This window comes from Leptonychotes weddellii, chromosome 9 (genome assembly GCF_054177405.1).
Source record: "Leptonychotes weddellii isolate Sample4059 chromosome 9, ASM5417740v2, whole genome shotgun sequence".
NCBI lineage: Eukaryota > Metazoa > Chordata > Mammalia > Carnivora > Phocidae > Leptonychotes > Leptonychotes weddellii.
The window spans coordinates 117,763,438-117,788,162 of NC_138377.1; positions in this window are offsets into that span (position 1 = coordinate 117,763,438).

Here is a 24,725-nt window from a genome sequence, read left to right on the forward strand (position 1 = left end):
GATAAATGCCTGGGACACCGTAGGAAGGTTTGGGGAGAGGGCTTGTTGAAAACCTGTATGGCTGACAGGACGTGGTTAGTGCATTTCCCCCTGACATCTGCATTGCATTTAACTTCATTATATTGAGTTTTATGGGGATAAAAGGCTGGCAAGACACTTTAGAAAATTGGGTGACATTTCTGGATTCAAATGTGTGGGTTTTTTTTTTTTTAAAGAGGCACAGGTGGGGATATATTCCTGCCTATTCATCCCTTTGTTAACACCAGAAAAATGTATTTGGCTTAAATATTATAAAACCATGTAATGGAAAAAGTTGACCACTCTGTAATTTGGAGAACAGGCAGCATTTAAAAATTAGCAAGGTTTCTTTGTGCTCAAGAAGAGATCCAATTAGCATACTCCTTGGGATTTTTCTAAACTCAGGTTGCTCACTCTTTCATAAAAAGCTGCCCCTTTCTAGAAATGGGAGGGGAGTTTGGGGCTAGGCTTGTTAGCCCTCAGGCCTGGTAAATTGATGAACTCAATTTAAAATCTTCAGGCCAGATTCACAAACATGATCTAACGCTGAGAATATATCAGCAAAAATGGAACAATTGGGAGATTCATTCTTTTGTACTTTTCTCCTTGATCAAAGAAAAATACAGTTAATAGGGAAAGTGCAATTGTTCATTTCTGTGATCCCTGTGCTTTTAATGTGAAAGAAATCCTTTAAATTCAAAACTCTTGGTATATATGTGATGTTACTCAACCTCAGATACAAAATGCAAGTGAGTCTCAGGCTGCTTCATGCAAAAGGTTTTCAGAGTACAAGGCAACTCATTGGTATCTTGCAGCTTCCCTTCCCTTCTCTACAGAAGTGGCAATTATCTGAGTGGCTATTTAAGAATCTTATTACATTTTATTGGTTTGAATTCAATTATATTCAATTGTATTGTAAACTCAACAAAGATATAAACTGGAGAAATCAATTGCTTTCCAAAAATCAGTTAGAAAACGTAAGGTAGAAAGATCCCACGACAATAGCAAATTATAAAATACTTACAAAAAGCCTGAGGAGAATAACATAGATCTATGTGAAGAAAGTGACAAAAACCCTACCTATTGCAGTGCAAAGATAGATAACTTATTGAATAAATGGCATTAAAACAATTTACTATACCAATTATTAGATTGGCATAAGGCCAATCCTCTTATCTTACCACACATTTAACTAAATATTAGGTAGAATGAAAATCTAAATGTAAAATTTATAAATGTATTAGAAAAATAGAAACTTATCTTACTAATCTTGGAATAACAAAGGCCTTTTGTAAACGATAACTAAACTTGAGAAATAGCCAAGAAAAAGACTGACATATTCAGTTACATTAATAAAAAACACTTTAGAAATAATACGTTAATTTAGCAAGGTTGCAGGATACAAGGTGAATACACTGAATCCAAAGTATATCTATATACTCGTAGCAAACAATTGGAAAATGAAATTGTAGCAAATTCACTTACAATACAAAAAACATAAAATACTTAGAGAAATTTTTTTTAAATTTTTTTTAAGATTTTATTTATTCATTTGAGAGAGATACAGAGACAGAGAGAGAGAGCACAAGCAGGGGGAGAGGCAGAGGGAGAGGAAGAAGCAGACTCCCCGCTGAGCTGGGAGCCCGACATGGGGCTCGATCCCAAGACCTAGAGATCATGACCTGAGCCGAGGGCAGACGCTTAACCATCTGAGCCACCCAGGCACCCCAATACTTAGGGAAATTTAATGAAAGATCAGCAGGACCTCTATAGTGTAAACCAGGTAACATTACTGAAAGAAATTAAAGGCCACGAAGTGGAGAGACATACTGTGTTCATGGATTGGGAAACTGAATATGGTTACACTGTCTATTTGAAGAACAAATTTGGAGGACTTAAACTACCTAACTTTAAGACTTACTCTAAAGCTATAGTAATTAAGACAGTGACCAAGTTTGACAAATAAACTAATGAAATAGAATTTTTTTTAAAGATTTTATTTATTTATATGACAGAGTCACAGCGAGAGAGGGAACACAAGCAGGGGGAGTGAGAGAGGGAGAAGCAGGCTTCCCGCTGAGCAGGGAGCCCGATGCGGGGCTCCATCCCAGGACCCTGGGATCATGACCTGAGCCAAAGGCAGACATTTAAAGACTGAGCCACCCAGGTGCTCCTGAAATAGAGTATTTAACCCAGAAATAGACCATCACTTATACAGTTATGTAATTTTGGACAAATGCATCAAAGCAATCCAGTATGGAAAGGAAAGTCTTAGTAAATGGTGGTGAAGTAACTGATATCCACGTGTAAAATAAATGAAATTTCAATCCCTCTCTCATGCTATGCACCAAAATCATTGTCAATCTAAAACTTGATTAAAGATTTGATTAAAATTATTGGAATGCCATCAACCAAAAGAAAATATTTGCAAAACATGTCTTACAAAGAACTGTAATTCAAGATAATAAAATGTCAAACGTTTCCCTAAAAGTTGGCCTAAGATTTTAAGAAATACTTCACAAAGGGAGATATACAAATGGCCAATAAGCATCTGAGACAGTTTTTTTCATGATTATTCATCAGGAAAATGCAAACCCAAACCATCCTGGACTACCACTCCACATCCACTAGAATGGCTAAAATTAAAACTAACACCAAATATGAGCAAAGATGATGATTCAATTTCAGTGCAAAGATGGATAACTTCTTGAATAAATGGCATTAAAACAATTTACTATACTATATTACTATATAATATTGGCATAAGGCCAATCTTTTTTTTTTTATAAAGATTTTATTTATTTATTTGACAGAGAGAGAGACACAGTGAGAGAGGGAACACAAGCAGGGGGAGTGGGAGAGGGAGAAGCAGACTTCCCGCGGAGCAGGGAGCCCGATGCAGGGCTCGATCCCAGGACCCTGGGATCATGACCTGAGCTGAAGGCAGACGCTTAACGACTGAGCCACCCAGGCGCCCCAAGGCCAATCTTCTTATCTTACCACATATTTAACTAAATATTAGGTAGAATGAAAATCTAAATGTAAAATTTATAAATGTAACTTTCACACATTGTTGGTGGAAGTGTAAAATGATACAATCGTTTTAGGAACAAAATTTGAGTTTCTCATAAAATTAAACATATACCTCCATTCATCCCACCATTCCACATGATATTTACTCAAAAGAATTGGAAACATGTATCTATAAAATATATCTATGAAAATATAGGTACAAAAAACTGTTCATGGCAGCTTTATTCATAATAGCTCCAAACTAGAATCAGGTGTCCATCCTCACGAACACAGAGAAAAAATTGTATGTTTATACAATGGACTGCTACACAGCAATAAAAAGGAGCAAACTATTAATACATGCCATGTCAGAGATGAACCTCCAAAACATTATGCTAAGTAAGAGAAATTTTGCACACAAAAAAATACACACTGTGTGGTTTTATGTAAATGAAGTTCTAAAACAGGCAAAACTAATCTATGGTGGAAAAAATGAGAATGGTATTTACCTCTTGGGAGTAAGGACTAGGGGTGGGTGTTGACTGAGAATGGACATGGAGTAATTGTAATATTTTATATCTTGGTGAGGGCTTAGGTTACATAGATATATGCTTTTGCCAAAACCGTGGAATTAAAATTTGCATATTCAGGTATTTGTTAATTTTTTTAATTACTGTGAAAGAAAACAAATATTGGATTCTAGTTAATGAAATACATGTTGAATAACTCATTGGGAGGTGCACTGGTGTCTGAAAATGACTTGGAAATGCATCAGTAAAATAAAATCTATTGAAGATGGACGAAAGGACAGATATGTAATAAAGTATATATTGTAAAGTGTCAGTTGCAGAATCCAGGCAGGAGATACATAATTCTTCACTGTAAAATTCTTCCAACTTTTCTCCATGCACAAAAATTTTCATAATAAAATGCTGGAAGAAAACATCACTGAAAATAATACAGAACAAGAAGGAGAAAATAAGTATTTTTGACATCAATAAAACAAGGAAAAAGTAAAATCACTAACCACAAGTCTGAAACATAATTGAATCTGTGGGTCAAAAGGGCAGAAAACTTTCCCAAGAAGAACTGATACAAAAAAATAAATACCAAGACATAGCCTCTTGAATTGCTGAACTTTGAGGATAAAAAATAAATCTTATGGTCAACTGGGTAGGAAAATCCTGACACATCAAGGAGAAAAAAAATTGAAGTTGACCTCATACTTCTTCATCAAAACAGTCAATGCCAGATAACAGTGCAGTGATGTTTAACAAGGCCCAGTTACCTTTAAGGAAAACAAAGTGAAGCAAAATTAACAACACAGACATTCCTGAGCAAAAAAGAATTTACCATTTCCTGGATCCCTGAGCTCTTAAACTGATTGGATCTAGTTAGCTATGATAAGTCAAAAGACCGATGGAAAATAAAATCTCAATAAAGGAGAGGAAATGGTACAATTGGTGGAAACTTTGAATACATTATGATATGAAAAACTAAAAGAAATTAAAAAATGGTGCTTGAGAACAACTAATCTGACTACTTTATTCAGACTTATAATTTTAAATTTTTATTGTATTAACAGAAAAAAGTCATAAGGGATAAAAAATAAAAATTCTTAAAAAGGTATCTATTAGGTTTTTCTTCTACCACTTTCTCCATCAATCCTACCCTGATTCATTTAGAAAATCACTTGTTATTTTTTTTAAAAATCTTTCCAGCATGTCTTTGTATAATAATTAATAAATACAAACAAAGATTACTTTTATTTTACCATTTTCAGCAATGAGCTAAGAGTACACCTGTGAAACCATCACCACAGTCAATGTCATTGGTTTATCCATCACCTCTAAAAGTTTCTTCCTGACCCTTCGGGTTATGGTTTGTTTTTATGTTTACTTTTGTTTTTCTTTTTGTGGTAAGAGCACTTCACATAAGATCTACCATCTCAGCAAATTTTTAGGTATACAGAACAATACTGTTAATCATAGGCGCTGTGTTGTATGGTAGATCTCCAGACTTATTTATCTTGCATAACTGAAACTTTCTACCTTTTGACTTTAACCTCCCCAATTCTCCCTCCTCCCAGCCCCGGGCAACCACCATTCTACTCTCTGCTTCTATTAGTTTGATTCTTTTTGATCCCTCATACAAATGAGATCATGCAGTATTTGTCTTTCATTTCATTTAACATGATGTCTTCCGGGTCCAGCAATGCTATTGCAAATGGCAGGATTTCCTTCTTTTTTAAGGCCGAATGATATTCCACATTTAAAAAAATCCATTCCTCCATCAGTGAACATTTTAGATTATTTCCATATCTTTGTTATTATGAATAATGCTGCAATGAGCAAGGGAGTGCAGGTTATCTCTTTAAGATTCAGATTTCAATTCAATCCAGATTTCAGATTTCAAAATATATTCAGAAGTGGAATTTCTGTATCAAACTATAGTTCTATTTTTATTTTTTTCAGAAGAATCTTCCTATTGTTTTCCACAGTAGCTGTACCAATTTACCTTTCCACCAACATTTCACAAAGGGTTTCTTTTCCTTCATACCCCACCAACCCTTGTTGTCTTTTTGTTTTTTTAATAATTGTCATTCTAATAAGTATGAGGTGATCTCTCATTGTGGCTTTGATTTGCATTTCCCTGTTGATTAGTGATGTTGAGCACCTTTTCATATTCTGTTGGACATTTGTATCTCTTTGGAGAAATGTCTATTTAGGTCTTTGGCCCCTTTTAAAATCTGGTCATTTGGGTTTTTTTGCTCTTGAGTTGTAGGAGTTCCTTACATATTTTGGATATTAACCCCTTATCAGATATATGGTCTGCAAATGTTTTCTCCATTCCATAGGTTACCTTTTCATTTTGTTAATTGTTTTCTTTGCTCTGCAGAAGAAGCTTTCTAGTTTGATGTAGTCCCTCGTTTATTTTTGGTTCTGTTTCCTGTGCTCTCTCTGTCACATCTAAGAAATCATCGTCCAGTCCAATGTCTGCAAGCTTTTTCCCTATGTTTTCTTCCAGAAGTTTTATTGTTGCAGGTTTTACATTCAAATCTTTCATCCATTTTGTATTGATTTTTGTATGGGGTATGAGATAAGAGTTCTGCCTCATTCATTTGCATGTGAATATCTGATCTTCCCAACACAATGTATTGAAGAGCCTGTCCTTTGCTCATTAAGTACTTTTTGCAATTTTGTTGAATATTGGTTGACCATATATGTGCGGGATTATTACTGGGCTCTCTATTTTGTTCCATTGGTCTGTATGTCTGTTTTTAATGCCAGTACCATACTATTTTGATTATTTTAGCTTTGTAATATGTTTTGAAATCAGAATGTGGTGTGTTCAGATTTGTTCTTCTTACTCAAAATTTCTTTGGCTATTTAGGGATTTGAGGTTCAAAATAAATTTTAGGATTGTTGTTCCCACTTCTGTAAAAAATGCCATTGGAATTTTAACAGTGATTGCATTGAATCTGTAGATCACTTTGGGAAGTATGGAATGATTATAATCTTAAATTTGTTGAGATTTGTTTCGTGACCTACCATGCAATCTATCTTAGAGAATGTTTAGGGTGCACTTCAGACACGTCTTAAGAATCACTCCAGATGCTCTTAGCCTCACTTGTCTCTGGGATTGTTACCCACTTTTTCCAAGCTCACTATTTTGATAATCAGTCATGCTCCAATCAAATTCATGAGTGCACAACCTAGAGCTGCCTTGCCTACCACTTCCTCTGATGCTTCCTGTCCCAGACTTCTTGTTAGCTGAGACTGGGATTCTGCAGGAGGGGTGGGTGCCCAGGAATGCAAAGACTGTAAATGCCTGGAATTAAAGCCCTGTGGTACAAGCCTTTGCCCAGTGGCAACAGGAGCCCATGGATAGATTCTTCTTATTTCCTCCTTTGCTTATTCCGCTGGAACTGACCTGAGCTGCAGGCATTATAGTTGGAAGAATCTTATAGGAACCAGCATCCAGAAAACACTCTTGACACCAAGTGTTGCTAGTTTCGTTAAGCTCCTTCATTTGGGTTCTACCTTCTTCTTCACCTCACTTCAAATTTTTGCCACAGGTTTCACTCTCTGGGAAACCTAGCCTAAGATTAATAATTTATTTAACTAATAATTTATTTAACCATTTAACTGTGCTGCCCCTGGTCACATGTGGCTATTCAATACTTGAAGTTTGACTAGTCTGAACTGAGATGCCCTTTGAGTATAATAGACATTGGGTTTTGAGAACTTAGTATGAAAAAAGTAATGTAAAATATCTCATTGATAATTTTTATATTGGTTACCTGTTGAAATGAAAATATTTTGTCTATATTGCACTAATATATTATTTAAACAACTATACCTGATGATTTTTACTTTTGTAAATGTGGGTACTAGAAAACTAAAAATTACAAACTAACCCATATTTTTGTTGGACAGCACTGAGCAAACATTTGGTAAGACTTGGGCTCTTGCTGATTTTTCATGGTAACAACAGCAACAAAAAAATGTGAATGGAATAAACCACAGTGTGTGTGCATGGAACAAATTCCCAGAACTGGAATTTCTGAGTCAAAGATTGCATGAATTTGATCATTTTGATAGATAACATTGAACTTTTTTTTTCCTATAGGAGTAATACCATTTTTAACTCCATCCTTTATTATATGGTGGAGCCTATTTATCCACAGGCAATCAACAGAACGTGTCATCATATTATTGGATTTTGCTGGTCTAACAGGTAAAAAACTAATATTTCTTATTTGCTTTTTCCTTGTTATCGGATATCTTGAGCATATTTTTATGTGTTTAAGCACCATTCATTTCTCTTTTTCTGTGAATTATCTGTGCACAGCCTCTGTCCATCTTTTCATGAGGAAGAATAGGCTTTTATCTTTGACATGAATTGCAAGTATTTCCCCTAATTTGTCATTTGTCTTTTGATCTTGCTTATGGTGTTTTTTAATGCAAATGTGTATCGGAGTTTTTAAAATGATGTTTGGATTTTGTAAAGGTGAGACTGTACATGACAAAGAGACTTTTCATGTTAGAGTTCCCAAATACACAGTTTATCTGTATGGTTTACAAAAAGCAATTACAGGATCTTAGCCTCTTTAATGTGTACACCACATTAAAGACTGCTTCTATCCTCCAGTGTCTAGTTTATCTGTATGGTTTATAAAAAGCAATTACAGTGGGTTTGATTTTTTTTTTTTAAGGGCATACAGAAATCTCTTACTATCAAGTGGGAAATTAGTGAGTGGTACCCCATCCTGAGGCAGCATAGTTTTCTTAGGTCTCAAGTGCCATGAAGCTTGCAGCTGCCAGTAGATTCAAAGCCACTTGGGATTAGGCCATTTCTACAATACAAAACAGTATTCTTTATATACTTGCACTATCATTCAAACAAGTAAATTTATACCACATAAATTTTAAATTGTTCAAAAAATTTTGAACACCCCTTGCTGACACCTTGTTATCACTTTGATATCCTTAAGGAAGTACAAGGAACCAGTCTGAGGCCAGTCTTGGAATATTCATCTTATTTTTTTTTTTTTTAGATTTTATTTATTTATTTGAGAGAGAGAGAATGAGAGACAGAGAGCACAAGAGGGAGGAGGGTCAGAGGGAGAAGCAGACTCCCCACCGAGCAGGGAGCCCGATCCAGGATTCGATCCCGGGACTCCAGGATCATGACCTGAGCCGAAGGCAGTCGCTTAACCAACTGAGCCACCCAGGCGCCCCAAGAACATTCATCTTATTGAAACTGGGTGAAGCCTGTACAAGATAGGGAGATCCAGTTGTTCTCACATATGTACTTACAGAATAGAACATTGATGTTTGGAAGCTTAAAAATGCATGAGGGAAAAAAGGAAGTGTGAAGAAGTGTACAAATTATCCCATCTTTCATTATAGGGAGTAAGTAGATACAGTCTAAAATAAAATGTTGTGTCTTTCAATTTTTTTGTTTCTCTTTATAGTTTTACCATATATGCTTCATTTCCTAAATAATGCTTTTGTTGGTTTTGCAAGTTTTTTAACTTCCTGTAATTATGTGTGTGTTATGGTACAATATTATTCTTTAGTTACTTGGCCTTTTCACTAAATAACGAAATTTTCTACAAGTCCGTTAATTAAGCGTATTAATTGTGTTGATCAAAACTTTTATTCTTCACTGATTTTTATTTGCTTGATCTATCAATTACTGAGAGGGTAGCCAAATATTCCAAGAGTCGGACCCTTAACTGTGGAGCCTCCCAGGCGCCCTCTCAATCTTTTTTAACTAGAGATTTGTTATAGTTATATCAATTATAATGACTGACATATTTGTATTTATTTTTTAACCATCTTATTTTGTGCTTTTCATTTGTCCCAACTCTTGAGTGTTAATTTTCTTTCCCTTTCTGGATTTCAATTAGACTGATGGATATATTCTCTCATGCCATGTTTTTCCTTTACTTGTTGGAGATTATATACTTCATATTTTTAAAATTCTTTTCCTAGAAATGTTTTGTGTACACCACATTAAAGACTGCTTCTATCCTCCAGTGTCTATTATGTCTTTTTTCTTCTTATTAATAGATCCCCCTCCACATTTCTGGTAGTCATGTGGCCATACCATTATAAACATTTCTCAGATTCTGTCTCTGCTAATTAAATTGCCATGTGACTTGGTTTTGGTCACCAAGATATAAGCAGAAGGAATATGTGTAACTTTCATTTTGTACCCTTAAACACAAAGCTGCTTCATCTTCATGTGCTCTTCCTGTGTCCTCACTGACTAAAATGCAGGCATGGGAGAGGTAAATTCAGTCCTGTGAGTCAGAAAACCTGGAGCAGCTATCGTAGACCCAACAATGGAAGACACATGTGAGCTTCTACCATAGGTCATTAGATGACCTTGTAAACTCTGCCCACGCACCTGGTCTGTCCCATGAGAGAGAGAGAAAATTACCCCATTTAGTCATTAGATTTGGATTTCTTTCACACAGGATCTTAGCCTCTATATCCATTGGCAGAGAAATATCAGAATGGGGGTGCTGTTATACACAAACTAAGATATAACTGGTGTTGAGTCAGGTAAGAGGAAGCAGGGAAACAGATCTGAAGGCTAAAAACCTGATGACTCTTGTTTGTTGTAGGAAAATGTCTGGTAAAACTCTCGTCAGTATTCCCCTGAAAGACAGACCATATGCCTATGAAGTTTTCAGATTCAAGAAAATGGTTGGAGATAGCCAAAATGTGAGTGTGGACTCATTGCTTTTTATGGCTTCAGCAAGTTATTATAAAGACAAGTGATAGACTATTGTCTCCTTGCATCCATTTTCCCTTCTTGCTTTTAGTAACACTACACCACAATACTCTGGCAATACATGTCAGCTGTGCAGGTGACCACTCAGCTAGAGACCACATTTCGCAATTTCTCTTGAATGTAGGTATGGACATCTCACTAGGTTTTGGTCAATGATAGAAAAACATTAAGTGATGTTTGTGAATTCTGTTTCATGTCCTTAAAACTGATGTTGTCATGCTTCATATTCATTTATTTTGTTTTATTGAGATGAAATTTATGTAACATAATTTAGCCACTTGATTTTTCTTAATTTTATTTTTATTGAAGTACAATTACTATCCAGTGTTATATTAGTTTCAGGTGTATGATATAATGCTTCAGCAGTTCTATACATAGTCAGTGCTCATAATAAGTGTATTCTTAATCTCCTTTATCTATTTCCCCCATGCCCTCATCCACTTCCCCTCTGGCAACCACCAGTTTGTTCTGTGTTTAAGAATCTGTTCGTTTGTTTGTTTGTCTCTTTTGTCTTTGTTTGTTCATTTGTTTTGTTTCTTAAATTCCACATATGAGTGGAATCTTTCTCTGTCTGATTTATTTCACTTAGCATTATACCAAGTCCATCCATGTTGTTGCAAATGGCAAGATCTCATTCTTCTTTATGGCTGAGTAATATTCTTTCTCGATATATATATATATCATATATTCTTTATTCATTCATCTATTGATGGACACTTGGGTTGCTTCCATATCTTGGCTATCGTAAACAATGCTGCAATAAACATAAGGATGCATATATCTTTTCAAATTCATGTTTTCATTTCCTTTGGATAAATACACCAGTAGTGGGATTACTGGATCATACAGTGATTCTATTTTTAGTTTTTTAAGGAACCTCCCTATTGTTTTCTGCAGTGGCTGCACCAGTTTGCATTCCCACCAACAGTGCACGAGGATTCCTTTTTCTTCACATCCTTGCCAACACATGTTATTTCTTACCTTTTTGATTCTAGCCATTCTGACAGGTGTGAGGTGCTCCCATGTTGTGCATGATTCCTGATTTGCATTTCCCCAATGATGAGTGGTGTTGAGCATCTTTTCATGTGATTAGAAGCACTCGCTAAGTTTCAAAGAATCACGCAGGAATGTTAGGACTGGAATTTGAATTGTGTTAAACCTATATGTTGGGGAAAATTGATGTTTAAAATTTGTTGCTTTCCCTCCTAAGCAATTATTTGTATTCTATCTACTTAGGTCTTTTAATTTCACGATAAAACTCGGTAGACTGTTTTCATCTAGGTGCATATTCTTATAAACACTTATAGTTACGTTTGCCTTGTGAAGGCAGCTATGCTGTGGGCAGTGAGAATCTACCTGTTATCTGGAAGGCTGTTGACCTTTGTGATGCAGTGATAAACACATGATCAGACTGTTACCTGTTGTAATGTGGAAGTCAGAATGTGTAAAACTGTCACATCAGGGAAAACAGAGGAGGACTGTAGCTGTTGGCATGTGTTAGCTACTCACTGTATTTAATAGAGTCCTACGAAAGCGATAAGCTCAGAATGGAACCAGTGGGGAAGGGGCCTCCTGGAGCATAGAACTTCCAGATAAGCTAACTGCTCTGCCAGGACAGGAGGCCTTGCTAATCCTGCCCAGCAGGACCTCATAATTGCTATGAAAACGTGACAGAGGCATCCTTCCTTTATCCCTCACTGAAGGAAAGAGCTCAGTCGTCACAATCCTACTGTTTCTCCATATAACTGGCAGCAAATATTTTTTTCTCTATTTTTATACATTACTGTATCTTAAGAAACCACACTCAGACCTGATACAAAGGGCCACGTTTCTCTCTGGCCCTTGAGCAAGGTACATCACCTGGATGAGACCTTGTGATGTCTCCTTAGGAAAGAGGTGATGTGTTCTATGTAAGAAAAGAAGGAAGAGTATTGAGAAATGAAAAGGGTAGGCTGCCGCTGAAGCTGTTAATTACTTGCCAAGTATCCAGGGTCTTCTTCATTTACTTCTTTCTTATTAATAAAACTCTGGTTTTATTACAGAGAGCAATGTGCACAGCTAAAATACTATTTTTCCAGCTCCCTTGCAGCTCCCTGGCAAATGGAAATCATTGGGTGAGACTTCGGGAAAAGTTTTTTAAAGGCAGCTGATCTAGTGAAAGGGGCTGTCCTTTTACCCTCCCCTTCCTTTCTCCTTCCTTTTGCCTGGAATGTTTTAGCAGAATGGCAGATTGGCTTATTGTCTATTGCAAATCCCTTCAAGTGCGTCTTCCTATATTTTAAAGACTCAGAAAGCTAAAAATGGCTTTCCCCAGATTTCCTTGCAACTGTGGTTCTGGACACGGTGAATGTTCAACCTATTTGAGGTGTGCATGAAAGATCCAGAGGGCAGAATTAAGCAGAATGCAGAAATGATGCTTCTACTGTTTTTGCTGGCAAGTCTCATTGTGTGGGATCCAGTGATGCTGGGGAAGCATTAGCTGAGGACCCCATTTTTGGTCATTGAAGTCATGGGTACGGACTGCAGCGGAAACACCTTGGTTTTGAAGACACCAGCAGTGATTCAAACTTCCCAATCATTGCAGCTTTGTGATTATGCGACTTCCAGGGATTGGGTAGCTCTTATTCTGTGGTAGCCGTGCGGTTCTGGATCCAGCAAGTGAAGTGGCAGCTATCACAGAAGGGACAGTAGGACCCTCGGTGGCCGGGTTTTTTCACGTGACTTGGGAGTTATTCCTGAAATCTTAGCCTAGAGGTTGTGTTTTCAGCCTTGCCTCTGATTCTATAAGCCCTTTAGTATGCTGGAACATAGTCATTTGTGTGTGCAGTAGCTAAAGTGGATTCAGTTCTCAGCAATTAGAAACTGATTAATGCAAATGTGACGTGATGGGAAAAACTGGAGCAGTTATCCTGGAGCATAATACCACTGTGGAGTTGGAAACTGCAGCCAAGGTTGGTGGAATAGAAAGGGAAACGGTACCTGGGTGCCTCTGGACCCACCACTTTAGTTAGCCCTTTGCTGCCTATCTTGGAACATTTTTGTTTTTTTTAACAAGCAATCTTAATTTAAGGTCTCTCCTTTTTGCAGCCAAATGAGCTCCTTTTTGTATAATATTCATTCTATTATTTATTTTTCTATTGATATTATTAATCAGATCTTTTTTCTATTTCTTTTTTTTTTTTTTTAAGTAGGTTCCACACCCAGCATGGAGCACAACGCAGGGCTTGAACTCACGACCCTGAAATCAAGACCTGAGCTGAGATTAAGAGTCGAACGTTCAATGGACTGAGCCACCTGGGTGCCCCTCTACTATTTTCATAACTGGTTATTAACAAGAGAAAGAAAAATTACTAATCTTTATTGTTGTATCCATCTACATTACAAAGCTCTCTTACTCCTATGAGTAATTTCATGGTGAATTCTCATGGGTTGCATTTCTGTTCCAAGCCAACAGGAATGTTGAAAGGGAAAGGTAAGCCCCAAGATGGTTGTAGAACACAATATTTTTTAATTTCTCATATAAATTTGGCTGAAACAAGTCTTTGATTTTTATATAACTTTATTTTATTATGTAAAACATATTCAGATGTTTTTGTGCTTACTTCATTAAAAAAATTCACATTGTCAGTAAGACACACTGAATATTATAAACTGTTGCTTTTGGTTACAGCTGTCTTTTTACATTAGTAAGACAAAAATATTCCCCAACTTCTCTTGCTGAATTACAGATGGTTCACCTTCCAAAGGATGAAGTGCATATGTCAGTTCTTTCAGTCAACAAAATAAGAGCAAAGCTGATTGTAAAGAAAATTTTCATGATAAAATGACTACTATGAATGCACATTATCTTCCTTTGGACAAAATGTAATGAGCAGGAAGGCAGAAAACCTCCACTTTGCCTATTGCATCATACCAGTTCAGTTTCTTTGCAACATAACCAACATCTTTGGGCCCCAATGTGTTAAAAAGGAAATTCATTGTTTCTAGCTCTAAAAAAATTTTTTTAAAGATTTTATTTATTTATTTGACAGAGAGAGAGTGAGAGAGCACAAGCAGGGGGAGTGGCGAGGGAGAGGGTAAAGCTCCATCCCAGGACCCTGGGATCATGACCTGAGCTGAAGGCAAATGCTTAACTGACTAAGCCACCCAGGTGCCCCTAGCTCTAAAATTCTATTTCTTATAGAAATATTCATACTGAATATATAATAAGTTTATGGCAAGGCATAAGTTAGGTTTTTTTTTTTTTGAATGAAGGAAATTCAAAAGCAAAATTCCAAAAAAATCTCACCACCCCCCCAAACCCACTAAGTAATATCTCTTTCTTCAATTTTAAGGTTGATTTTTTTTCACATTTCACATTTGGAAGTTTCTGAAATTGAGGTGTGTCTTAGGAGAAAATATATCTATAATATGGTAGTTCTTTCTTCCAGTTCTCCCCTACAACCCACCGTCACAACAGCAACCAAAAAAAAAGAAAAAGAAAGAAAGAAAAGAAAACAGCTCTTGTTATACCAGTGGTTCTAGGAATCTAGGAAAAAACAAACAAACAAAAACTAGGGCCAGTTTCCCACATGAACCTAAGCTGACATGTATACATATCTGTGTGTGGGGCCAGGGGCACACAGTGCCTATAGCAATTGATTTTACATTGGAATGGGAGTGAGGGAAGAAGACTGCCAAGAGAAATTTGTTGGACAGACACCTGTGAACAGGGTCAAGAGAGAGATGGGTGAGCCATGAGACTTACTGCTTGGGTCTTCAGATGAAGAGCTATCACATGAAGTGTGGGAGAGAAGCTCTTTAGGAAGAACACATCTCTGCTGTGCTGGGCCCATTGCCACTGTTTTCATGATGATCTCAGGGACTGTGGTGACATACCAGAAGGGACTATAGTGGCCAGAAAACATGCTGACCATCAATGGAAGCTCAAAGAAGATGAGCTGCTCAAAGAAGATGAGCGCCATTCTAAATAGAATCAGAACTGCACCCAATAAAGCAGATTTATCTGTGTGATAAGACCCCAGGGAACTGTTACATTTGCAATGACTGTGAGCCTGAGGTCCTACAAAGAAGTGGATATTGTGAATGAATGAAATTTGGGTGTTAATATTCATGTGATCTTATCCAAACCCACAGGCAAGGGAAATGTTTTAAAGGAAATATATAAATACATATACATGCATATTTTTACATATATGTAAACATATATATATATATGAATGTATAAAAAATGTGGAATATATGGAAGAACAAAATTATGCCCACTGGCCATGTGTAGATTAAGAAATGAAACAGTATTTAATTTGGTACTTCCTTATGAGTCCTAATTTCAAGCTTTGTCTCAACTCACAGGCACTCCTGGAGCTGAGTTTGAGTACAAATCTAGTGAGTGATAATCACACTACATAACAAAAAAGTATAAATTGGATGGAGAGAGGGAAGTCCTGTGAAGGAGGTGACAGCAGGGTAAGAATGGACAAGAACATGAAAGAGAAACCCAAAGAACTTTAGAAACAAAGATATAAAATGTTCCATTTTAAGTCCACTTGGGACATAAGTTATGGCTCCTCTTTCAACATCCAGATTTGTCATCCAACAACCTCCAATAACATCTTCCACATAAATTGTTTTGTAGAAATCAAGAAAAGAGTTGAATTTCCTTTGATGCCAAAGTGTAAATTAAAATAGAAAGCAGAGGTGTGAACAATAATTCAGAAGAATCAGGAAGTTAGGGCCAGAGCGAACCATGAGAAGGCAAAGCCCTGGTGGCCACAGACATTCTGGAAAGGGTCCTGGGCATTTACAAAGCAAGAAGATGAGCCTGTCTTACTTGGGTCTTAAGAGGCCAGGGAGATATTTATAGAGAGAAAATAGATGCAGGTTAAAGTGGAAGTAGGATGGCCATATGACCTGGTTTGCCTAGCTCAGTACCAGTTTACTTCTGTTGTCCTCAGGTCTTGTCAACTTTTGCATTTGCCCAGATGTTCCATTTTCTAATCAAGTATCATGACCAACGGTTATATCAAAATAAGGCAAGTTGGGTTTGATAGATGTTTCGCTTTGCAGTTCCAGCTTTTCTTAGAACCTCTAACAACATGTAAGACGCACTTGCAAATGGCTAAACCTGCATGCCATCCCCAACTGTTTCCAGATGTAACAAACTTAACATTTCTCTCTCAAACAACAGCAAGCAAGTTACCTGATGATAAAATTAACTGGGCTTGGACATGAACATTTGGAAACAGCTAATTCTCTTGGTCTTAGGAGGAGATAGGAGGAGGATTTTGTGCTACCATCCCCGGCCAATCCCATGGTCTGGGTCACAGTCTGAAAGATGCATAAGTCTCCGAGCTGATGTTGGCCAGACCAATGGCAGATGTGGGAGGTTGTAGGTTAAGTGTGTGTCAAATATGCAGAAGTAGAGACAAAGAAGCTCCACTGTAAAGTCTATAATGTGCAGCAAGAGTGTTCTTGCATGAGTGGCTTTGCTATTTATTGTACAATGTCAAACTGCAGACATTTATTCATTTCAGTTTTTGGTAGTTTTTTTAAATTAAGCCCTTCAGGCAGCAATAAGCTTAAATGAAAATCAGAAGATATGGGTCTGCTGAAGAAACATCCATATCTGTGTCAAAGTTATCAGTTGTTGTTCAGGAAAAACTCCTATTTTCCTTTACTCACACTCACAACACCTCTCACACCAGATGTGTGGGTTTTTTCCACACTGACCAATTAATTCTCTAACACAAGCTCAGAGTCCTATAATTCTATTCAGTTCTAACACCATCTCCCTGGAGACAGCATCAGATCTTGCAGGTTAAGGGCTCAGTCCCACAAGACGTCACCCATCTCAGACACATTTACAAGCTCCAATTTGTCGCTTGTCCTTCTGATCAACCAGCTACAAATCAGAGTTCCCAGGACCCCTTCCTTGAGTTAATTTGCTAAAGTGGCTCACAGAACTCAGGAAATACTTACTTATATTTGTCAGTTTATTATAAAGGATATGATTACATTTTTGTAAACAGATGAACAGCCAGATGAAGAGATACATAGGGCGAGGTCTAGAAGGGTCCCATGTGCAGGAACTTCTGTCCTCATGAAGTTGGACTGTGCCACTCTCCTGGCGTTTAGATGTGTTCAACCCAGGAGCTCTCCAAACCCCATACTTTGGGGATTTTTATAGAGTCTTAATCATGTGATCATGATTGATTATCAATTCATTTTCCAGCCCATCTCCCCTCTGGAGAATGAGGAGTGGGACTGGAAATTCCGTGATTCTTATCATGGCTTGGTCTTCTGGTGACCACTGTCTATCCAGGAGCCCCACCAAGAGTCGCCTCATTAGAACAAAGGATGCTCTTATCACTTGGGGAATTAAGAGGGTTTTATGAGTGCTATGTCAGGAACCGGGGTCAAAGATGAAAAATCAGTATGAGCAGGGGTCAGAGGCATATATATTGTATTATTTCAGAGTTATGTAAGGAAGATCATGCCTGAAGACAAGTTCACATATGCAGTTCTGCAGAAAATATATTTACATATCACTCTGAAACATGAGTTGTCATTTAGATCAAATGAAAATAATAAAATTTAGATCATTTAGACACTTCTAAAATAATTTTCTTGCTCTTTTTCCAAGTTTTCTTGTGCCTATAAAAAAGTAAAGCAACAGCTGTTAATGTGTCAGTACAATTAGAAGAACAAGAACTTTGCAAGCATGAGATGCTTCAAGTAGAAAATGAGGTCAATTCCATAAATGGTGCAATTTTTTCACCAAGTTTATGAAATTCTAACAAAGCTTTTTGAAGCTCATCCTGTCACAAAAGTGAAACACCTCTGAAATTATTGTAAATGAATTATAAATTCAATTATAAAAAGCTCAACATCAAAAGAAAAGTTGTTTGGGGGATAGTAATACAAACACAATTTTTGGTGGAGGACAGCATCATGAAAAAAATATTGTTCTAAATTAAGAAACTGATGGAACAGAAGTCCCCTTGAATTGGCTGCATTTAAAATAGTCCATAATTGCTTCCAGATAAGCAGTGATACTCTCTCAATCAAAAAGAAGCTGGAGTTGACAAAATTTATAAATATTTTTACATATATTCAGGGTTTAGATAAGCCACATAATTTTGAGGATGAAGCTGATGTTGAATTAAAATATATTTTAGCATGGCAGTCATGCTTTCCTCGATGCTGATCATGTCATATTTCAGAAATATTTGAATCTTGGAAGATTTATTTTAATCAAATGAGGTGATATGAAATATTATGAAGGATTTTTGTAAATGAGCTTCTTAATTTTGTTTGTATTACTTATCAAGACTTGCAACTTGCTCATCAGGTCCACTTCAGGTTGCCACACTGTGCCCACCCATCTAAAGGGTTTATGCCATGAGCTGTGTCCAGTCCCAACTGGTTTGCCATCTTGAGGACCTGCCTTAAAACTCTCCAGCTCAGACCCTAAGCCTGATAAGTATCCTTCTCTAATTTCTCCATTTTGAGACACCACTAAGACTCTGTGGTGGTGGTATTCTCCCTCACTGCAGAAGGTCTAATAAACTCAACTTTAAAATTTCAAATCAATTGATCAGTTTAAATCAAATTCACCCTGATTTTTTTGTACTGACTGTGCTTTCTTCATCTATTCTGGTACTACCAGTTCAACCCACATGTTTTAAATTCTATTGTGAAAAATGTTTTCTCTCCACAACTGATGAATTGGTGAACACTACCTCGGAAACTAATGATGTACTATGTGTTGGCTAATTGAATTTAAATTATAAATAAATAAACAAATAAATTCACCTTTACTGAGAAAAAAAAATGTTTTCTCTGAAAATTACTGTCGCTACTTTTCCTGCCACTTTGCAATATCAACCATAAGGTTAATAGTTTTCTTTCATCTTTATCCTTTCCAGGGCAGGTAAAGGGTTTTGTTTCAAAGAATAGGCTCATGATCCACCAGTGGCTGAGGTAGGGGGAGTGCAGAATTATCTTGCCTTTATTCACCATTTTTTCTCCTTACTGCTCTCTCTTTTCCACTAACTGAGATTTAGAGTAACTGTCATGACTCTTTTAGAATAGGAGAATTACTGGAAGGGCTTATTAAAGCCTACATTCCCAGGCCTTTTCCCAAGATTCAGATGATAGTGTTTCTAGGGTTCAGCCCACAGATCTGCATTTCTTTTTTTAAAGATTTTATTTATTTAGTTGAGAGAGAGAGAGTGCGCGTGCACGTGGGTGGAGGGAGGGGCACAGGGAGAGGGTGAATTTTAAGCAGACTCCCTGCTGAGCATGGAACCTAATTGGGGCGGGCGGCGGGGGGGGGCGGGGAGCTCCATCTCAAGACCCTGAGATCATGACCTAAGCTGAAATCAAGTCGGATGCTTAACCAACTGAGCTACCCAGGCACCCCATGAATTTACATTTCTAACTGAGCTCCCAGGTCATGCTGATGTTGCGGGGCTGGGGACTACACCTTGAGTAGCCCTACCTCTCCAAGTAAGTAAAGCAGCAGATATTATCTGGTCCTTCCTCTGAAATAAAGCAATATGTACTTGCTTTAAGATACTGAAGCATTATTCACAATAGCCAAGACATGGAAACAACCCAAGTGTCCATCAGTGGATGAATGGATAAAGAAAATGTGGTATATGTATACAATGGACTATTATTCAGCCACAAGAAGGGATATCCTGCCATTTGCAACAACAGGGATGGACCTGGAGAGCATTGTTCTAAGTGAGATAAGTCAGAAAGAGCAAGACAGATACTATATGATATCACTTATACATGGAATCTAAAAAAGCCAGTCATACAGAGTAGAATGGTGGTTACCTGGAGCTGGGTTGTGGGGTTTGGGGTGTGGGGGGATACTGAGGGGGAGATGTTTAAGAGTACAAATTTGCAACTAGTAGATAAATTCTGGAGATCTAATGCATAGCATAGTGATTATACTCAACAATATTATATAATAAACTTCCAAGTTGCCAAGAGACTAGATCTTAATTATTAATCACCACAAAAAGAAATTATAATTATGTGAGGTACTAGCTAATGCCACAGTGGTAATCATATTCAATATATAAATGCATTAAATCCACACATTGTATACCTTAAACTTACACAACGTTATATGCTAATTTTACATAATAAAAAAAATTAAGTACTAGAGCAACATTAAAAAGATTAGGAGGTTTATTGCAGCTAAGAATGCCACCATTAACTGTACTTTATATCCTATCATCAGGATGCCCAGGAGTGCCTGGTTCTGTTTTCAAGATGATTAACAGGCTGATCTTCCTTGGAGTTGAGAGTGGTGCTCTACTGTGGTGTTGGGCCTGAGATTAAGGCTTGATATTGACATCTGGCAAAATCGGGAAGGCCTTGAGTACTCTAATAGCAAATTCTCCTCCCCACTTTGTTCCCATGGATAAGCTCTGCTAGCCAACAACCCTCCTTTTCCAAGGGACCAGGCACAGTGCCTGCTTATTCTTAAGTATGGGCTTTAGTTCTCTACGATCCCATAGAACCACTTAAACAAGCCAATCCCATGCCCCTTCAGGAACCAAGAGGCATCTCATCCTCTTCATACTACAAAGCCTCTCTCTCTCCATCCCTGGCTTTTCATGCTGCTCTAAGCACAGCCCCCGCGTGACCCTGCCTGGCATGCAGTGTCTTCTCTTCCAGGCTGCGAGTAGATGTAACTAATAAACTGCTGCCAATCTGATCTGTTCAGTGGCAGGCGTCATGTGTGTGGCCATCCCCATGACCCCAGAGCGGAAATCCCCCTTAGTGGGATGAAGAGGAGGCAACTAACATGTGTATTTCCTGTAACAGACAGTTTCCTAAGAGGGGAGATGAGGCTGAGTCTAGGGTTCTGAAGTGAAAGCAAACACAAAAGTACTGCCCCACGCTGGTATCTAATTATACCCAACAAGCTCCAAACCTAATATTGAAACAGGCAGAGGTCTCGAATGTAAATACCACAATTTCAATCACTTGAAATCCAGGCACTATGTTAATCACAATTCTAAAAGAGAGCCCAGAGATAACAACAGGCTTTCAAACCAGGGGAAGAAGCAAAATCTATTGGTGTAACACAGACTTCCTCAGCTTATTCAAGCAGGTGAGACGTATTTAAGGAGGGACCAGCCGGTCTCAGCAGGCCCCTCTGCCCACCTTACCATTTCCTCCTGTCCATGGCATCCCCTTCTGCATCCACCTACCTAGCCTCGGTCCCTATGACACATTTTAGGAGTAAGCAGAACTCCCAGGGTGGGGAAAAAAGCCACAGGAGATCTTGATTTCAATTATCCTGGCCACAGATTATCTTTGCCACTGTGGTTAAATAACTGGGAGTGAGGCTCTCTCGGACAAATCCAGAGGATGCCTAGCTTTGTGAAACAGGTTCCCAGGCTCTCCCACAATTGGCCTCCCTGGCGTCCGGCTCTACCTTTCAGCAGCTGAGATGATCAAGGGCAGGGAATGAGAGCTAATGCACGTAAGTAAGCTTCCTCTGTTTCAGCGATGGTTGAGAATGAACTGAAAAGCCACATGACTTCTGGCCTCAGACGTGCCTGCTGGAGGCTTAAATGCATTCACTGAACATGGGCTGCTACACTTAGCCGCAGTAAGAAGACACAGGCAGATTTTCTCCCTCAGGACACTGCTGTGCTGTCTGTGGCTCAGGGCGGCCCAGAAGCTCACTGTTTTCTCACTTACCTCCAGCAGTTGTCCAACAGCATGAGACCTCTCAGGGCATGATAAGGCTCCAAAGAGCTGGGATACAATCCCTTCCCTGAAACTGTTCCTGCCCTGAAATGTGGGAAGATTGCCCCAGGGCTAACCCCCAGCTGTCTCTACTAAAATTCATCTTGCTGACACATCAGTCCTCTTGTCTCTGGTCCTAGGAGCAATGTTTCTGTCAGTGTTACACAGGGAACAGATTTCAATTGCAGATTCCTGGGTTTCTGGTATGCCCTAGCTAAGTGCCGAGGAGAGGCCAGTACAAGATACAGCGCCCACCTCCACAAGGATAGACAAGCAGGACTCAGTTCTAAGATGGGGTCACAGTGCTGTGACAGCCAAGGACAGAGAGCTCTGATGCACTTTGCCCAACCCTTGGAGCCTTCAAACGTGGAGGGGACAGGCACTGGTGATCATCCCATCTCCAACTCCTTCCTAAATGGAAATCATCCCTCCCCAAGTCTGTTCCTCATCTTGTGTTTGTAAAAAAAAAGGGTACCCTTTAGTAAAATGAAAAGTAATAGGATGTAAAACTTAAAAACCATAAATAAAAGAAAAACTAAAACAAAGGGAACTTGATTATTTAGAAAGTCTGTAAGTACAAAAAGGATGAAATGTCAGACCTCAGGAAGAAAACATAATAGAGTGCAAGAATTATACGCAACATGCCAAGGATGATAGCAGAGTTTAAAAAACAAATTCTTTTAGCCTGGGTAAAAATAAAACTCCTACCATAAGCTGCTCATGGAAAGTTACATAAAGTAATTTAATGCCAAGTTGGATGCAAAGTGGGTTGGCCAAAATACTCCAAACAAACGTAAACAAATCTTAAATGTAGGCAATGCAGTATCAGGCAAGGTAAAATTGAAGCAAACCAGGTGCAAAAAGAAAAGAGAAACATTTCAAATTTATCAAAGGTATATTTCACCAGGATCTCAAAACCACAGTGAACCCCGAAGCATCAAACAACCTCACATCAAAGTGTGTAAAGCAAAACTCCTAGAAATATAAGCATTCGACAAAGCTGTAATTAAGGTGGGAAAATTTTAAACATCTTTCTATAAATCTGACAGATCAAGTAAACAAAATTAAATAAGTTTAAAGATATACTTCATTTCAACCCAATTACTATGAACTGAAAGCTTATTTAAAATTAATTTGTCCTCAGAAACAAAGAGAAAAAAAAATTGAAAATGAGCAATGGACTTGAATAGACATTCTTCCAAAGAAGATATACAAATAGCCGACAAGCACGTGAAAAAATGCTCAACTCCATTAGCCATTTGAGAAATGCAAATCAAGGGGTACCTGAGGAGCTCAGTCAGTTAAGCATCTGACTCTTGATTTTGGCTCAGGTCATGAGCCCAGGGTCATGAGATCGAGCCTCATGCTGGGCTCTGCACTGGGTATGGAACCTGCCTAAGATTCTCTCTCTCCCTCTCCTTCTGTCCCTAAGCCCCTAACCCCACCTGGCTCATGCTCTATCTCTTGCTGTCTCTAAAAAAAATAAAAAAGAAGAGAAAAGAAATGCAAATCAAAACTACAAGATACCATTTCACAACAGTATACTAGAATAGCTATAATAAAAATAATCCGTGAATAACATGTTGCCATAGGTGTGGAGAAACTAGAACGCTCCTACATGGCTAGTGGGAATGTAAAGTGGTGCAACCACAATGGAAAGCAATTTGGCAGTTCCTCCAAAAGTTAAACAGAATGACCATATGATCTAGCAACCCTACTCCTAGGTATATCCCCCAAAGAATTGACAGCAGGGACTCCCACAGATACTTGTTCACCCACGTTCATTGTTCACAATATCCTAAAGGTAGAAACAATCCTAGTGACTGACAGCAGCATAGATGAAGAAAATGATTCTCTTTATATCAAATACCTAGCAGAGGGGCACCCGGGTGGCTCTGTTGGTTAACTGTCTGCCTTCGGTTCAGGTCATGATCGCTGGGTCCTGGGATGGAGCCTGGAAATGGGGCTCCCTGCTCAACGAGGGGAGCCTGCTTTTCCCTCTCCCTCTGCTGCTCCCCCTCATTGTGCTCTCACTCACTCTCTCTCTCTCAAAGAAACAAAAATCTTTAAATAAATGAATTAATTAAATTAAAAATTGAAATATCTAGCAAAAGCAAAATCATAGCGACAGAAAGTACACTGAGGGGAGGAGGAGTCAATGGGGAGTTATTTCTAATGGATCCAGAGCTTCTGTCTGTGGTACTGAAAAAGCTTTGAAAACAGCGTTGATGTTTGCACAACTGTCAATTACTTAATGCCGCTGACTTATTCAATTAACACGGCAAATTTCATATTCTATATTTTACCACAATAAGAAATATTTTTAAGAAGTAAATTTGTCTCTTTGTAAGAGATCAATTATTTTCTGAAAAAAAGGATTAGAGATAAAGAGTAAAGAAAAAAATGGAGCTACTTGATTTTTTTTTTAAAGATTTTTTATTTTTTATTAGAGAGAGAGACAGTACAAGCAGGGGAAGCAGCAGGTAGAGGGAGAGGGAGAAGCACGCTTACTGCAGAGCAGGGAGCCCGATGTAGGGCTTGATCCCAGGACCCTGGGATCATGACCTGAACTGAAGGCAGACGTTTAACCATCACCCAGGTGC